This window comes from Elaeis guineensis, chromosome 11 (assembly GCF_000442705.2).
Source record: "Elaeis guineensis isolate ETL-2024a chromosome 11, EG11, whole genome shotgun sequence".
NCBI classification, from domain to species: Eukaryota; Viridiplantae; Streptophyta; class Magnoliopsida; order Arecales; family Arecaceae; genus Elaeis; species Elaeis guineensis.
Window position 1 is genome coordinate 83783785 of NC_026003.2, and position 16690 is coordinate 83800474.

The 16690-nt window shown below is 32.5% G+C and overlaps 1 pseudogene; it reads left to right on the forward strand.

Moving 5' to 3' along the window:
• Positions 1 to 440: 440 nt before the first annotated feature.
• On the forward strand, positions 441 to 15009 carry LOC140852383 (uncharacterized; annotated as a pseudogene).
• The last annotated feature ends 1681 nt before the right edge of the window (positions 15010 to 16690 follow it).

Consider the following 16690-nt stretch of genomic DNA (forward strand, 5'->3'; position numbering starts at 1 on the left):
TTGTCAATGAAATAGTAGAGAGATGGAAGCATCTATCTCTTGCAATGATAGAAATCAAATTCTATATTCCTAACAATTCAATAATGCTTGTTAAGCTCATCATGGATAAGAATGTTAGGAATATGTATAAAATATATTTGAAGTTAAAAGCTACAATAATTGAGATGATTGTATCTCATTGTATATCCTTGATTGAATCTCTTAAAATTATAATCAATATGAGATAATACAGAATTTAATTGCAAATTATATACCTTTTTTTATTTTTAATTAGTTGTCTTGTGCATTTATATGTAATTATAGCATGAATATAATACTTATAATATATATAATAGTTCAAAATTGATTGGTAATATAATGAAAGAACAATCCTTTTATATCGTAGGGTTAGCGGTCCAATCCATGATGCTGAACATATTAGTTGTTGTAAAAATGATCAAATGGTTGATTCATCTCACTTTTCATCATTTGCTAGCTTGAGTAATTTCATTCGAGTTGTCAAAGAAACAAAAGCTGTAATTAAAGATGAATCAAGTCAAAGAAATACATTGGATGCTTGAAAGAGCAGCATAGAGAGTGTAGGTCAAGAATCTAAGGATGTTGAAACCCTTCGTGTTACAATTTATAAGTTCTGCATTGCAAATTATAGAGATTTTGTGTTTGTCAAGAATGATCATATGCATGTGACTGTGGAGTGTGCATATAATGGATGTGGATAGTGCATTCATGCATTTCACCTTAGAAATCAAGATAGGTTTGCAATTAAAATCATGAACAATGAACATATATACAGAGTAGGGTTTCAAAATCGATATCATCCCAAGACTTTGAAACACTGGATTTCAAATATTGTCAATGCTGGGAAGCGTAGTGGGTGATGTGCATGCATTTTTAAAATTTTTACAATGAAATATACATAGATTAAATAATTTAATCTATAATATATATATAGATCAAATCTAAATCATCATACAGGATCTATGACATAAACTAATATGCATGTATACATATCTGAAATTTAAAATTCAGCAAGTATAGAACATATCTAATTTATATTTAAATCATATCTAAATATTAATTAAATTAAAAACTTCATACTTGAGCATGGATAGCAGATCATCGTATTAAAAATCCATGGTAGATAGTTTTTCATGATGCTTGACAGCCGCACATGCGTCCGACCTCTACGGGTATCCACACGAAGACCTTGTGCTGATCGATCTCTTCGGGAGTGCTAGCTCACGAAGAAACCATCCTTTGACTGATCTAAAAAGAACAAGATAAAAATAAAGAATAAAGAGACTCTCTCCTTTTCTTTCTGGATCCATGCATTAGATCTCTATAATAGAGATCAAGAGAAGAAACCTTTCTTCTCAAATTTTCATGCATAAAGAGAACCTTTCTCTCTTCCTTTCATACCTTTGAAAAATTTTTTCTTTTTTGATTTTAAAAGATGAAAAAAAAATTTAATCTAATTTTTTATGTTAAAAATCATAAGAGATCTTAAGCCCTAGAAAAATCTAAAAGAAAGACACAAGAGAAGAACCGTTCTTCTCTCTTCTTCTTCCTTTTTCTTTTTGATCTAAAACTCCAGGAAGCACCAAATGCCCAGTCAGATTTTTTTAGTATTTTTTTCTAAATTTTTATGTTAAAAATTAGATCAAATCTAATTTTTATTTAAAAAAAATAAAAAAAAATCTAAAAGAAGAACTCCTTCAAGGCTGCGCATAAGAAAGAAGATCCATTTTCTTTCTTAATCTAGAACTCCAAGAAGCCCCAAATGCCAACCAAATTTTTTTGATATTTTTTATCTAAATTTATATATTACAAATTAAATCTAATCTAATTTTTATCTTAAAAAAAAATTAAAAAAAAAATCTGAAAGAAGAACTCCTTCTTCAAGGCTGCGCACAAGAAAGAAGAACCTTCTTCTTCCATGATCTGAAGAACTTTCTTCTCTAATTTTCTACTGTAAAACTAGCAGAGATGCCTCTCTTTGATGCCCAAAAATTAGCAACAAAAGATCTCAAAAATCCTTTCAAAAAGGGAGGAGAAGAGGAGAGATAAGGTGCATAGGATATGGGGCGTCCAACTCTTGGACGCTCCCTACTCTTTTCTTTTCTTTTTGGGCGACCAGAAAGAGGAGAAGGGATGCCTCATTTTTTTCTCATGGAAAGAAGAGAGGGGGCGCACTCTTGGGGCATGGAGATCTCATGTTAAAGAGAGACTAGGATGTAAGGAATTAATTATCACATGAGATGGCTTGGTTTAGTCTTATTCCAAATAGGATTCAAGATCTTGATCAAACTCTAACTAATTCTTGGATCCAATCCTAGCCAATTTAAAAATTAGTTATAACAAACTAACTAATTAGATTCTAGCCCAATTATGAAATATATTAGGCCCCAATCGATTTTGAAATTAGTTAGATTAAAATCTCATTAATCCAAGGATTGATTCTTGATGGATTCAGAGAAGCTATTTGATAATAGGGCTTGATCTAATCAAGCTATTATCCAATAGGATTTGATCCAATCAAAGCTTATATCAAACTAATCCCATTAATTTGATTTTGGATCCTTGAGATCCATTGAATAAGCCCCGTCATTCAATAAGGCTGCATCCAATCAATCTAAAGCTAATCTAATTGAATCCAATTCAATTAGATCTAATCCAATCCCCATTGCTCAATCAAATTGAGTCAATTAACAATCATATTGTTAATTAATTATTCTTCTAATTTATCAACTATCAATAAATAATTTATTACAATCTTTATAAAAGATTAATCATCAATCAAATTGATAATTAAATTCTTCAACGATTCATAATCGTCGATCAGCCAGTTGATCAGACAGATACTTCTATGTGTGTGACCCTATAGGTTTGAACCTAAGTCGGTAGTACAAGAATAATTTTTTACTAATCGATGTAACCATCTAACAATGGGACCCGACATTCAGATAGGCCGAATGTATGTCCAGCAACACTCTAGAATCTATGTGGATATAGTTACTGTATAATTCATCCTTTGACATGGATGCTCAAGAATGACTTTGGGTTAAACTATCAACTCAAGAAGAGTGGTCCACATTGTGTCTCAACCTTAAAAATTTTGTGACTTCTCACTAGGACTACTTTAGCCAAAATTTTACTGAATTGAAACACAGTAATGCATCATCTCCAATTTTACTTGGAGCAGTCAATCCCATCTTGACTCGCACTCAGATTCACAAGTATTTGACTATACTCAAAAACTTTTCATCATCAAATTAGAAATTTAGATAGTTCAGCACCAAAGCATAGTGAGTTGCTGGTAAGTCACCAAGACAGTCTCAGATTAGAAAGACGCATATACCATATCCCATCAGAGCAATCTTTGATAGTAGAATGCTCCGGAAGTGATCATACTCAGTGAAATGTACTCCTATCAATCTTCATATGCTATACCTATTCACCACATATCTTGTTAAGAGGATAACCAATCAATATAGCATATAATGACCTATACTTGATACAATTATCTTCTTGTAATAATTGTATCATTTGGTTGCGAGCAAATTTAAAAATCACATGATAAATTTTCTTTATCATTTTGGTAGTAGTTCTAAGGACTTTATCATAACATATGAGTTCTATTTTGAAAGATGTATTCTTATGATGAATCTGTCAGATAATATTTATCATTTTATAATTCATATACTTGTATGAAGCACAATCATCTACAATCTAGATGATTGGCTTTAGGAATATTTTTCAACAACTCTCACTTGGACTAAAGCCAATCAGATTGGTATCAAATATCTATCTTCATTTGTAATTATCGAACTCTTTAAATCTGATTGCTCTAGTCAATGGGTCGGTCAAGTTCTTCTTTCAGTCAATCTTCCTAAGATCGATTTTATTTGGATCTTATCGAACAAGATGATTGCAATACAGAAAGTGTTTGGTTCTCAGATGGAACATCAGTTCTTCAGCTTGAGCTATGGCTTCCAGTACTGTTGTCAATACAGAAGGACGGGACCATCAACAAAGGGTGCCTCTCCAAGCTCACTAATGAACTTTCATAACGAAACAACTTCTTTACTAGTATTAAATGCTGCAAAGAACTCTGTATTGCAAATAATACTGGCTTCTGAATACTGCATAAAATCTTTCCAGCATGTCGCTCCTCTCTTTAGGATAAAAATATAATTTGATACAACTTTATCATTTCGATTCGATTAGAAACTAAAATTAATATTTCATAGTTTTAAGTCAGATTGTTCATAAACGAGTCATTGGTCCTTAGTATTTTATAAATACTTAAGGATGGTTTTAATAACTTTCCAAACCTTTATGGAGAATGGAGATGACAATCAAGCTTTTATTCCCTGTAATGTAGGGATGTCATTCTCGATTAAGAGAATTTCATCTAAACAATACAAAGAATACTTCTATAGAACTATTGGCCTATTTGTACATACAAATTTTTTTTTTATTCTCAACAAAGCCATACGTTCAAAATATATATTCGAACTTCGAGAAGTTTAATTTAATCCAAATGGATTTGAGGATTGCCGCAAGAAAAATATCTCGTTATAGTCAACACTATAACTTTGATAAAATTTTTTGACAATTGAACAAATTAATAGGTCTGCATCTTTTCATCTGCGCCTCTTATCCATCTGAAATCTACTTACACCCTATGGGTCTTACCCCTTTGGGTGAATCAACGAATGTCCATACATCGTTGATCTTGATGGATTTTATTTTAGATTTAATGACTCTAAGCCACTTCTTAAAGTTAGATCCTTGTGCAGCATCCATATAGGAGATCAAATCTCTATCTCAAACTTAGAAACTAAATATCTGTTCGACTGATACGGTACTCTATCATATCTACTCAAAGATGCCTTTACATCGGGCTTCAGATTTGAACATGGTTTGTGTCAGAGTCGGTTTCTTTACCTATCAAGCTTCACCAAGCTTGCTCTTAACAGCATCAGTTCCTTCACCAAAGAACTTTTTTTTCCAAAAAATACCTTAAGATTCATGAACATCTCATATCCATCAGGAAGGTAGAAGAAATATCCTTAATATAATATTTATCATATCAAAATTTAAGCTAGTCAGTTTGTGAACATTTCACATAAGCTTGATACCCCAAACATCAAAGTAAGAGAGTATCAAATTATCCAAGTCCATATCCCATATGGAATTTTGGTGATCAATTTGCTCAGAATGTTCTTGAGCACATATCAAGTAGTATCTAAAGCATAACCTCAGGTAGATCAGCAAACCCCATAGTGGATCGAACCTTATCTAGCAGGGTTCAATTCCTCCTTTTAAACATCTTTTTTAAATAGTGATGTTCCATGAGAGGTCTATTAAGAGATAATCCAATTCTCTTCAAAACATGTCAAAACTTACTGTAAAGGTATTCATATCATCGGTTTGACCGATGAGTTTTAATACTCTTTGCAGTTTATTTTTCTACCTCATTACGAAATCATTTGAATATTTCAATCGACTCGATTTATGCTTCATAAGCAAGACACACCTATGTCAAGATAGGTCATCAAAGATTTTAATAAAGTAGTAAGCCCTCTTTTGGCACTTATGTTATGAGTGCAAATACATTAATATGTACCAAACTCAGAATATCGCTGGCTCATTCACTCTTTTTAATAAAAGGTGACTAAGTCAACTATGTCAAAGGCATGTTTTAGTGATATTAACTAATCTAGAATACTAGTTGGATGTGTACTTTATACTAACTGGCTATGGTATTGAGTTTATGTCATTTTCAATTATCCACTCATTATTGTAGTATCATTCACAATGATATTACAACAATCATACTTATAGACACCATCAATAAGATTGGACAATAGTGACAATCACTTAAATGACATGGTAAGGGTTGAAAATAAGTTCGATGATTCCTAATGTTGAGACTGAAACAGACTTCTATCTCTTACATTTAGCAGTCTCTTGTTGTCTTCAAATCTTCTACTATCCTAAAGTCTTTTACAATTATTTACAAATATGACATACTGTCGGTATCCTATACCCTGATGTAGTATTACTAATAAAAAAACTTCAAAGAGTTATCATATAACTATCTTGACCAGCAACCATTTGCTGATTTCTCTTTTAAGCCTGTTTGGATTTGCCTGAGACTTCTTGATCAATTTGTCCAAAAACTATACTCAACTTCTGATACTGACTATCAAAGTTAGGTTTGATTAACAAAGTGATAATATTCTAGCCATTTTTGAAAAAAAATAATTGACCTATTAGTATATGAATTATTTTAAGCCTAAAGACTTGAACTTTAGTCTAAAATTTTTTTCACTATTTTATACGAATTAGTAGCCTCTGCCTTTAATTTGAAGAATTATCTTAATTCCTTAATGGGTACTAAAATCCACACAGATTGCATATAAGTCCGAGGATGGCTCGGTCAATCCATATGCATCTATGGGTAGGTTCTCAACTAATTATTTCTTCAAACAACTTATAGTATTTAATTTCATCTCAGATTTTATTTTAGTAGGTGATGGGCCTCCACTGAAAGTTTCAGTTAGATCCAACCATTAACATGAACCTACTTAGTGATACTAGCCAAAGAATGATCAGGCCTGAGAATGGCTCGATCAATCTAACTACCGTCAGATAGTTCAACAGAGTCACATATGATGAATGATAATTCCATCATTCAGAAAGAACACTAGACGGATGGTGTTTGCAATGTCAATATGAAATAATGGACCCATTACCATTCACCTTAATAGAAGGCTATGATCTATTTATCTCCATAACTAGCTCATTTTATAGACTTAATAATTTAAAAAATTTAATTAAATCTTTTAGAAGATATCAGTCGATCTGTAAGTTATAAATCCTTTCACTGACTTCACCAAGTCATGTAAAGGATTAGAGACTAGCTAATCCAACTGACACATGGTAAATTCTCTCACTGACTTCATCAAGTCATAAGAAGGACTAGAGATAAGTCGGTCCAACCAGTAAGTCAATCCAGGGTACCTAAATCAGTCATACTGATTAACCTTAGCAATATGGGTCAATTCAAGTCACCTAGTAATCTAATCAGCCTAATGACTTGGGCTCAACCTTTGAGCCTAAATCAAGGTCTATTTGGTTTAATCAAAGATATAGACTCGATCAACTACAACTATTATTTTTGATCTAGAGTATCCTTGATCTAATCTAAATCAACTATTGGTTAGATTAGATCAACTACTCTTTTTAGTTCATTAAGTCTTTGATTCTAATCTTAGGTCTAACCTAATTAAAAGGATCTGATTTGAGCTATCCCATACTCTATATTTTATGCAATGTCATTAGATCTTTAATCACAATTCTAGATCTAAAATATATTTCTTAATTCTCAATTAAGTATAGTATTAACATGGGTTAAGGTTATTAATTAAATAATTTTAGTTTTGTAAAATAATTTTACATCAATTTTTATGTAAAATTTTTTAGTCTGAAAACTAGATCGGCTCACCCTTGAACTGAGTTGGCTCACTTCAGTGGGTTGACTAAGTCTGATATTTGATCGACTAACTGATCATAAACAGTAACTATTACTATTTGGCTTAAGATAACTAAGTCGGGTCAGTCAATACTGAACGAATAAAAATAGGAGACTGGGTCGACTCAGTTCAAAACTAGTCAGCTCAGTTGGCATGCCAATAGGTATTACATAGTTTCAGATCTAAAAATACTCACATAAACTGAAATACAATTAATCATAACAAATTTTAGATCATATTTAAATATTTTATGATTTTAAATTTTATTTTTATGATTAAAAATAATTTTAATCATATAGATTAGATGTTTTACTTTTCATACAACTCAAGCTTTTCATACAAATCCTAAGGTTCAACATCTAGAATTTTACAGAAAAGTAAGTTTTCTCCTTTCGCTTCTTTCTTCAAGGGATCTCACAGTGGCACCCCTATATGCCATGAAGAGCATCCCATTGAATGGGAAGAGAGGATCATGTAACCTTATTTGCTTCTATGATCGGACGGTCTGGTGATTACCCAATTCAAGTACTTTGCTATTCAAAACATCTAATCTAATTCACATATCATATATACAAAAAATTTAGATCTAATCAAAATTATATTAGAATTGATTTTATATTAGATCATATCTAAAATTAGATCATAACACATCTCATACATTGCTAAATCTAGATTTCAACTTTATATGCATATATGTTCATGTCATAACGAACCTGGCTCAGATACCATTTGATGGGAAACGTGGTGGGTGATGTGCATGCATTTTTAAAATTTTTATGGTAGAATATATATAGATTAAATAATTTAATCTACAATGTATGGATAGATTAAATCTAAATCACTATACAGGATCTATGACATAAACTAATATGCATGTATACACATCTAAAATCTAAAATTCAGCAAGTATAGAACATATCTAATTTATATTTAGATCATATGTAAATATTAATTGAATTCAAAACTTCATGTCTGAGCATGGATAGTAGATCACCATATCCAAAATTTATGATAGATGATTTTTCATGATGCTTGACAGTCGCACACACGTCCGACCTCTACGGATATCCACATGAAGCTTTTATGCTGATCGATCTCCTTGGGAGTGCTAGCTCGTAAAGACACCATCCTTTGACTGATCTAAGAGGAACATGATGAAGATGAAGAATAAAAAGATACTCTCTTTTTTTTTCTAGATCCATGCATCAAATTTTGACAATAGAGATTAAGAGAAGAAATCTTTCTTCTTAATTTTTCATGCATAAGAGAGAACCTTTCTCTCTTCCTTTCACACTTTTGAGAAGAACTTTTCTTCTCTAATTTTTCATGATAAAAAATAGATCTAATCTAATTGTTTATACTAAAAATTAAAAGAGATCTTGAGCTCTAGAAGAATTTAAAAGAGAGATCCAAGAGAAGAACCATTCTTCTCTTCTTCTCTCTTCTTCTCCCTTTTTCTTCGTGATCTAGAACTCCAGGAAGGCCCAAACACCCAGCCAAATTTTTTTAATATTTTTTTCTAAACTTTTATATTAAAAATTAAATTTAATTTAATTTTTATTCTAGAAAAAAATATAAAAAATTAGAATAAGAACTCCTTCTTTTCAAAGCTGTGCACAAGAAAGAAGTCCATCTTCTTCCTTGATCTAGAACTCCAAGAAGCCCCAAACACCCAACCAATTTTTTTTGATATTTTTTCTTTAAATTTTTATGTTAAAAATTAGATCTAATCTAATTTTTATTTTAAAAAAAGATAAAAAAAAAATTGAAAGAAGAACTCTTTCTTCTTCAAGGCTGCGCATAAGAAAGAAGAACATTCTTCTTCCTTGATCTATCTCTCTTTGGGAAGAACTTTTCTTCTCTAATTTTTTGCTGTAAAACTAGTAGAGATGTCTCTCTTTGATACCCAAAAACCAATAATAAAAGATCTCAAAAATCCTTTGAAGAATGGAGGAGAAGAGGAGAGACAAGGTGCATGGGATATGGGGCGTCCAACTCTTGGATGCCCCTTTCTCTTTTCTTTTCTTTTTGGATGACCAGAAAAAGGAGAAGGGATGCCTCATTTTTTTCTTACAAAAGGAAGAGAGGGGGCGCACTCTTGAGGCATGAAGATCTCATGTTAAAGAGAGACTAGGGCGTAAGGAATTAATTATCATAGGGGGTGGCTTGGTTTAGTCCTATTCTAAATAGGATTCAAGATCTTGGTCAAACTCTAACTAATTCTTAGATCCAATCCTAACCGATTTAGGAATTAGTTATAACAAACTAACTAATTAGATCCTAGCCCAATTATGAAACATATTAGGCCCCAATCGATTTTGGAATTAGTTAGATTAAAACTCTATTAATCCAGAGATTGATTCTTGATGGATTCAGGGAAGCTATTTGATAATAAGGCTTGATCCAATCAAGCCTATTATCCAATAAAGTTTGATCCAATCAAAGTCTATATCAAACTAATCTCATTAATTTAATTTTGGATCTCTAAGATCAATTAAAATAAGCCCTATCATTCAATAGGACTACATCCAATCAATCCAAAGCTAATCTAATTGAATCCAATTCAATTAGATCTAATCCAATCTCCATTGCTCAATCAAATTGAGTCAATTAATAATCATATCATTAATTAATTATTCTTCTAATTTATCAACTATCAGTAAATAATTTATTGCAATCTTTGTAAAGGATTAATCATCAATCAAATTGATAATTAAATCTTTCAATGATTCATAATCGTCGATCAGCCAGTTGATCAGACAGGTACTTCTATGTGTGTGACTCCATAGGTTCGAACCTAAGTTGGTAATATAAGAATAATTCTTGTACTAATCGATGTAACTATCTAAAAATGAGACCCGACGTCTAGATAGGCCGAATATATGCCCAGCAACACTCTAGAACCCATATGGATATAGTTATTGTATAATTCATCCCTTTGATACTCAATGCTCAAGGATGACTTTGGGTTAAACTGTCAACTCAAAAGAGTGGTCTACATTGTGTCTCAATTTTAAAAATCCTATGACTCCTCACTAGGACTACTTTGGTCAAAGTTTTGCTGAATTGAAACATAGTGATGCATTATGTCCAATTTTATTTGGAGCGGTCAATCCCATCTTGACTCGCACTCAGATTTTATAAGTACTTGACTGTATCCAGAAATCTTTCATCATCGAATTAAAAATTCAGATAGTCTAGCACCAAAGCATAATGAGTTGCTTGCAAGTCATCATGACAGTCTCAGGTCAGAGAGACACATATACCCATATCCCATCAGAGCAATTCTTGACCATAAAGTGCTTTGAAAGTGGTCACGCTCAGTGAAATATACTCTTACAAATCACTCATATGCCATACCTGTGTTACCACATGTCTTGGTTAAGAGGACAACTAACCAATATGGCATACAATGACCTACACTCGATATAATTATCGTTCTTATAATAATTATATCATTTGATTATAAGTAAGATTTAAGAATCACATGATAAATTTTCTTTTATTATTTTGGTAGTAGTTCTAAGGACTTCATCATAACATATGAGTTTTATTTTGGAAGATGTATTCCTTATGATGAATTTATCAGATAATATTTATCATTTTATAATTCATATACTTATATGGAGCATAATCATCTACAACCTAGATGATTGACTTTAGGATATATTTTCCAACAGTCAAGAAAAAACTCCAAGATATGCCTTTATATAGGCCGATTGATATTATAAAAGATATTCATTGTGAATATGGTGTGAAATTATTATATCATCAAGCATGATATGAAAAAGAGGTTGCTATCAAGGAGATCTATGGTAAGAGGTCAGTATCTTATGAAAGGATATGATGGTATTGTGATACCATTCTTTAGACCAACGTCGCTAGCATAGCAATGTACTAAATCATTGAAGATTAATTTAGATGTCTATTCATTTTATTTAAAGCCTTAATCAATGGTTTCATAGAAGGTTATAGATTTTTTATATTCATGGATGGAACATTTGTTAAGCATAAGGTGAAGGAACCAGATCTAGGGTTTCAGGGTTAGATCTTGAAAAGAGAGGGTTAGATCTTGAAACTTTTTCAAGATCATACAGTGGAAGACTAAAATAAATCAAAATTTATTTTTTAAGATCAAAAAATCCCTAGATCTAAGTTCCTATTACATGATTATTACATGGAATTAAATCAAAAATTAAAATATATAAATATAGCATGGACTACATGTTGATCATATCAACATGTTTTTATACCACATCTAATGTATGTATTAAACAATAGATCAGATCTATTACCTTGCAAGTTAGATGCTCTAACCTTGCTGATCCGGGCTTAAGGATGATGTTGCAAGCCGCACACGCATCCGGCCTCTAGGAGTCATCCACACGAGCCCACGAATCTCAATCAGAAGTCCTGCTTCAGGAAATCAGCACAGTATGCTAGTACTGTGCTGATCCTTCTTTGATGGTTGATCAGGTGCCTCCTTCTTCTTGATTTAGACTCTTCCAAAGATGGAAAGTAGAAGGAGAAGTTTCAGATCTGAGACGCTCTCAGGAAACTCAAGATGGAAGGAGGAAAGATATGAAAATAAAAACCCTAGAAGAAGACCCTCTTCTTCTTCACATTTTTCTCTCTAGACACCCAAACTTGCATCTTTTATATCTCCACTACCCAAAGGTATTTCTTTCTAATTTTTGGATGGAAAAAAGGTCTCTCAAATATCTATCTCCCCCTAAAATTTCACAAAGAAACTCGTCTTATATAGAGAGATATGATAGAGTCCTTGTCTAGGTCAAACACCTAGTCAAGGCTTATCCAAACATGGCAAGTTAAGGGACGCCCAACTCTTGAGCACCTCCTCCATATTTTCATGCATGGATCACAAGAAAAGGGTGCATAATGTATACCCTAAAAGCCACGAAAATTCCAAAAAAAATTTGGATAAATTCGGTGCAAAATTGAAAGACTTTTGAATTTCTAAAACTCTATCTCATAGAATTCGAAATCCAAACTTATTCCTTTTAGATTTGATCCAAACCACCTTCCATGTAAGAAAGAAGAGAGGAGACCTTTTGTGAACGTGGGAGAGATCTGGGAGAGGGCTTTTGTCGCATAAAATAAGTGAAGATTGGCGTTGAATAAGAGAGAGAGCATGGAGAAGGTTTATGTGGCGCAAGGTGGAATCCTAGTCCTACTAGGATTCTGTCTCATAACTTGTTTTAATTTGGTTTTCCAAACCAAATCAAATCAAAATTAGATCAACCCAATTAAAATAGGTCTTAACCTAATTAGAAACATAATTTAATCAGATTAAATTATATTTAAATCTGATTTAATTTTCTAATCAAATTAGAAATTAGATTGACCCAAGTCCTAGTTGAACTAGGACTAGTTTTTCCTTGCACTTGGCTTATCCAATAAACCAATTGAACTTGATCCAATCAAGCCCAAACTAAATCTAATTAAATCATATTTAATTAGACTTAATCTCATCCCATTGGCTTAATCAAATTAAGACAATTAGCAATCAAATTGCTAATCGATCCTCCTGCAACACTTGCACTGGGTTAAATATCAATCGTATTGATCATCTAATCCTAGAACGATTCTTAATCGTTGATCAACCATCCGATCGGATCATGAACTCTAATGTGTGTGACCTCATAGGTCCGAACCTAAGCTGGTAGCATAGGAACAAATTTCTATACCAATCGAAGTGACCGTCTAGCAATGGTACCCGACGACCGGATAGGTCGAATGTGTAGAACAACATCCTTAGAACCCATGCGGATATAGTTTTCATATAATTCATTCCCTTGACCAAAATGATCATAGGACACCCCAGAGTTTAACAGTCAACTCTGATCAGGTTGTCCACATTGTATTTCAAAATATCAAATCCATCTGATGGATTACCCTGGCCAAGGTTTTGCTAAATTGAAATACAGCGACTCATTCTTCTCCAACTCTTGGAGTGGTCAATCCCATCTCGATCACACTCTGACTTCGCAAGTACTTGACTGTGCCCAGAAGCCTTCCGTCCCTGAATTAGAAATTCAGTTAGTCCAGTACCAAAGCACAGTGAGTTGCTTGCAAGTCACTGAGGCGATCTCAAGTCTAAGGGACACTTATACCTATATCCCATCAGAGACATTTTCGACAGCAGAATGCTCTGGAGTTGGTCACGTTCAATGATGATGTACCCTTACATCTCACCTGTATGCCATACCAGTATCTCCACACTCTTTGGTTAAGAGGACAACCAACCCATATGGCCTACAGCGACCTATGCTCGATAGAAGCTGTCGTCCTTATTAACAGCCTATCATTTGGTCGTGAACAATTTTAAGGACTAATCGATAAATCCTCTCTTTATCGAATCTAAATAGTCCTAAGGACTTCATCATAACAACGGAGTTCATTAGAAGATAAAATCTTATGATGAAAATATCAAATATATTTTATTTATTAACAAATCAATTACAATACTTGGTTGCTCAACCGTCAACAGCTTGACGATTGGCTTTTTGGGACACATTTCCCAACATAAGGATGGAGGAGTTTTACTTGATGCTATTGGCAAAGATGCGAATGATGATATGTTTCCCATTGCATATACTATTATTGATATAAAAAATGATGACAATTGGGATTAGTTTTATCAGATATTGAAAGAAGCGTTAGAATCTTACATTGACTATCATGGGCATCATTTTACCATTATGACAGATAGACATCAGAGACTTATAAAAGCAGTGCCAAAATACTTTACTGATAGCTACCACTCATATTGCATCTTTCATATCAAAGATAATTATCAAAATTAGGTATGCATCATATTCTTCTAAATTTTTAAGTTAGATCTTCAAAATATTTGGGTTTATTAAGTCATTGTTATCCTTTCATTATTGTACATGCAGGTGCTTGTCCATTGTCGTGCAACTGAAAGGAAGAGATTACTTGATTTATTAAATGCTACTACATATACTCCAAACCTGAATGATTTTCAAAAACTAATCAGCAAACTTATAGTAGCAGCTCCAAGCACAAGTAACTTTATGACGTATGCAAAGCTAGAGCACTGGGCAAATATAGTCTTTTCAGGTCTGCATTGGGGTACCATAATATCTAATATGGCAGAGTGTTTCAATAGTTGGGTTCTTGAGGCTCGGCATCTTCCCATTCCTCAGATCGCTGATCATATAAGACTTCAGATAATGAAATTGATGTATAATCGATGGATTAGAGGTTACAATATACAAATCCATCTTTGCCCCGATCCAAAAAGGTGTTGCAGAAAAATACAGAAGAAGATCAAAGGTTATTCATCTTTACATCGAACATCATGATTTACGATGTACATGACATAAAGTACTCATGTAAGGTTGACCTACGGGAATGAATTTGCTCTTGTGGTGAATAGTGAATCTTTTGGATGCTATGTAAGCATGCATGTGCATGCATTGAGAAGGCTGGTAAATCTTTGTATCACTTCATTAAGAATTATTTCGAAGCTGACATGTATAGAGTAGCATATGCAGAATGTATCAATCCAATTCTTGATATTGAGTTGAATCAAAGTACATCAAATGAGATACAAATTTTATCTTCTATTACAAAGACTCATCCTGGTAGGCCTAAAAAAAAGAGAAGAGCTTCACAGATGGATTCATCAAGAAATATAAAATGTGGATGATGCGAAAAAGAAGGACATAGTAGAAGGACTTGTAATAAGGCTATTGAATAACATATAGGATTGGATTTTTTTTTTAAAGAGTAGAATGGTTGAATATTGCAAAAGTATTATTTGTTATGAACTTATAAAACTAAACAATATGTATCTTTTTTCAGTAATTCAATTGCTTTTGACGTGAATTTATATGCTTTTTCTTTCTCATGATAAATTGTGTATTTTACCTTACTAAATTTATATGGTACATAGTTAAATGAATATGGCACACAATTAACTAAACACGGTATACAGTTAAACTAATATAGTACACAGTTAAATGAATATCGTACATAGTTAAATTAACATCGTACATAGTTATATGAATATTGCACAAAGTTCAATTAATATCATACACAGTTAATTGAATGCTGCACAGTTAATTGAACACTGCATCGTTAAATTAAAATCATATATAGTTCATTCAATATTGTACATAGTTAAATTTATATGGTACATAGTTAAATTCAACACTAGACTATCTCCTTTGAAAAAGGGACGTTGGCATGCTATTTTTGTTCTGACAACCTATGAAATGATGCCTACATCAGGGGTGACCCATGGATTGACCCCTACTGTACTATAGGTCTGACATAAAGGGCCAATTTTTGATGTATCCATAAGGGTCTCATAGCTTCAAAAATATCAGTACATACACTCCACAATCTATGATATCATGGTATGTAGTCAACTAAATATGGTACATAGTTAAACTAGCATGGTACATAGTTAAACTAGCATGATACATATTTAAATTAATATCATACATAATTAAGCTAATATGGTACATAGTTAATTCAATTATGTATACAGTTAATTGAATCCTGCACACAGTTAATGGAACATTGCACATAGTTAATTGAATCCTGCACATAATTAATTGAACACTATACACAGTTAAATTAAAATCATACATAATTAATTAAATACTGTATATAGTTAAATTTATATGGTAAATCATACACCGTTAATTCAACATTGCACACAATTAAATTTATATGATGCACAGTTAAATTCAATATTGGGTCATTTCTTTGGAAAAAGGAATGTTGGCATGCTATTTTTGGCTCAGCATGCCATGGAGGGCAAACCCATGGAATGACGCCTACACCAAGGGCGACCCATGGATCGACCCCTACTGTGCCATAGGCCTGACACAGAGGGCCAATTTTTGATGTGTCCGCAAGGGATCTTATAGCTCCAAAAACATCAGTACATACAGTCTACAATCTATGGTATCATGGTATATAGTCAACTAAACATGGTACATAGTTGAACTAGTATCATACATATTTAAATTAACATCATACATAATTAAGCTAATATGGTACACAATTAATTGAATACTGTATATAGTTAATTGAATACTACATATAATTAATTGAATGCTGCATACAGTTAAATGAATACTGCACAT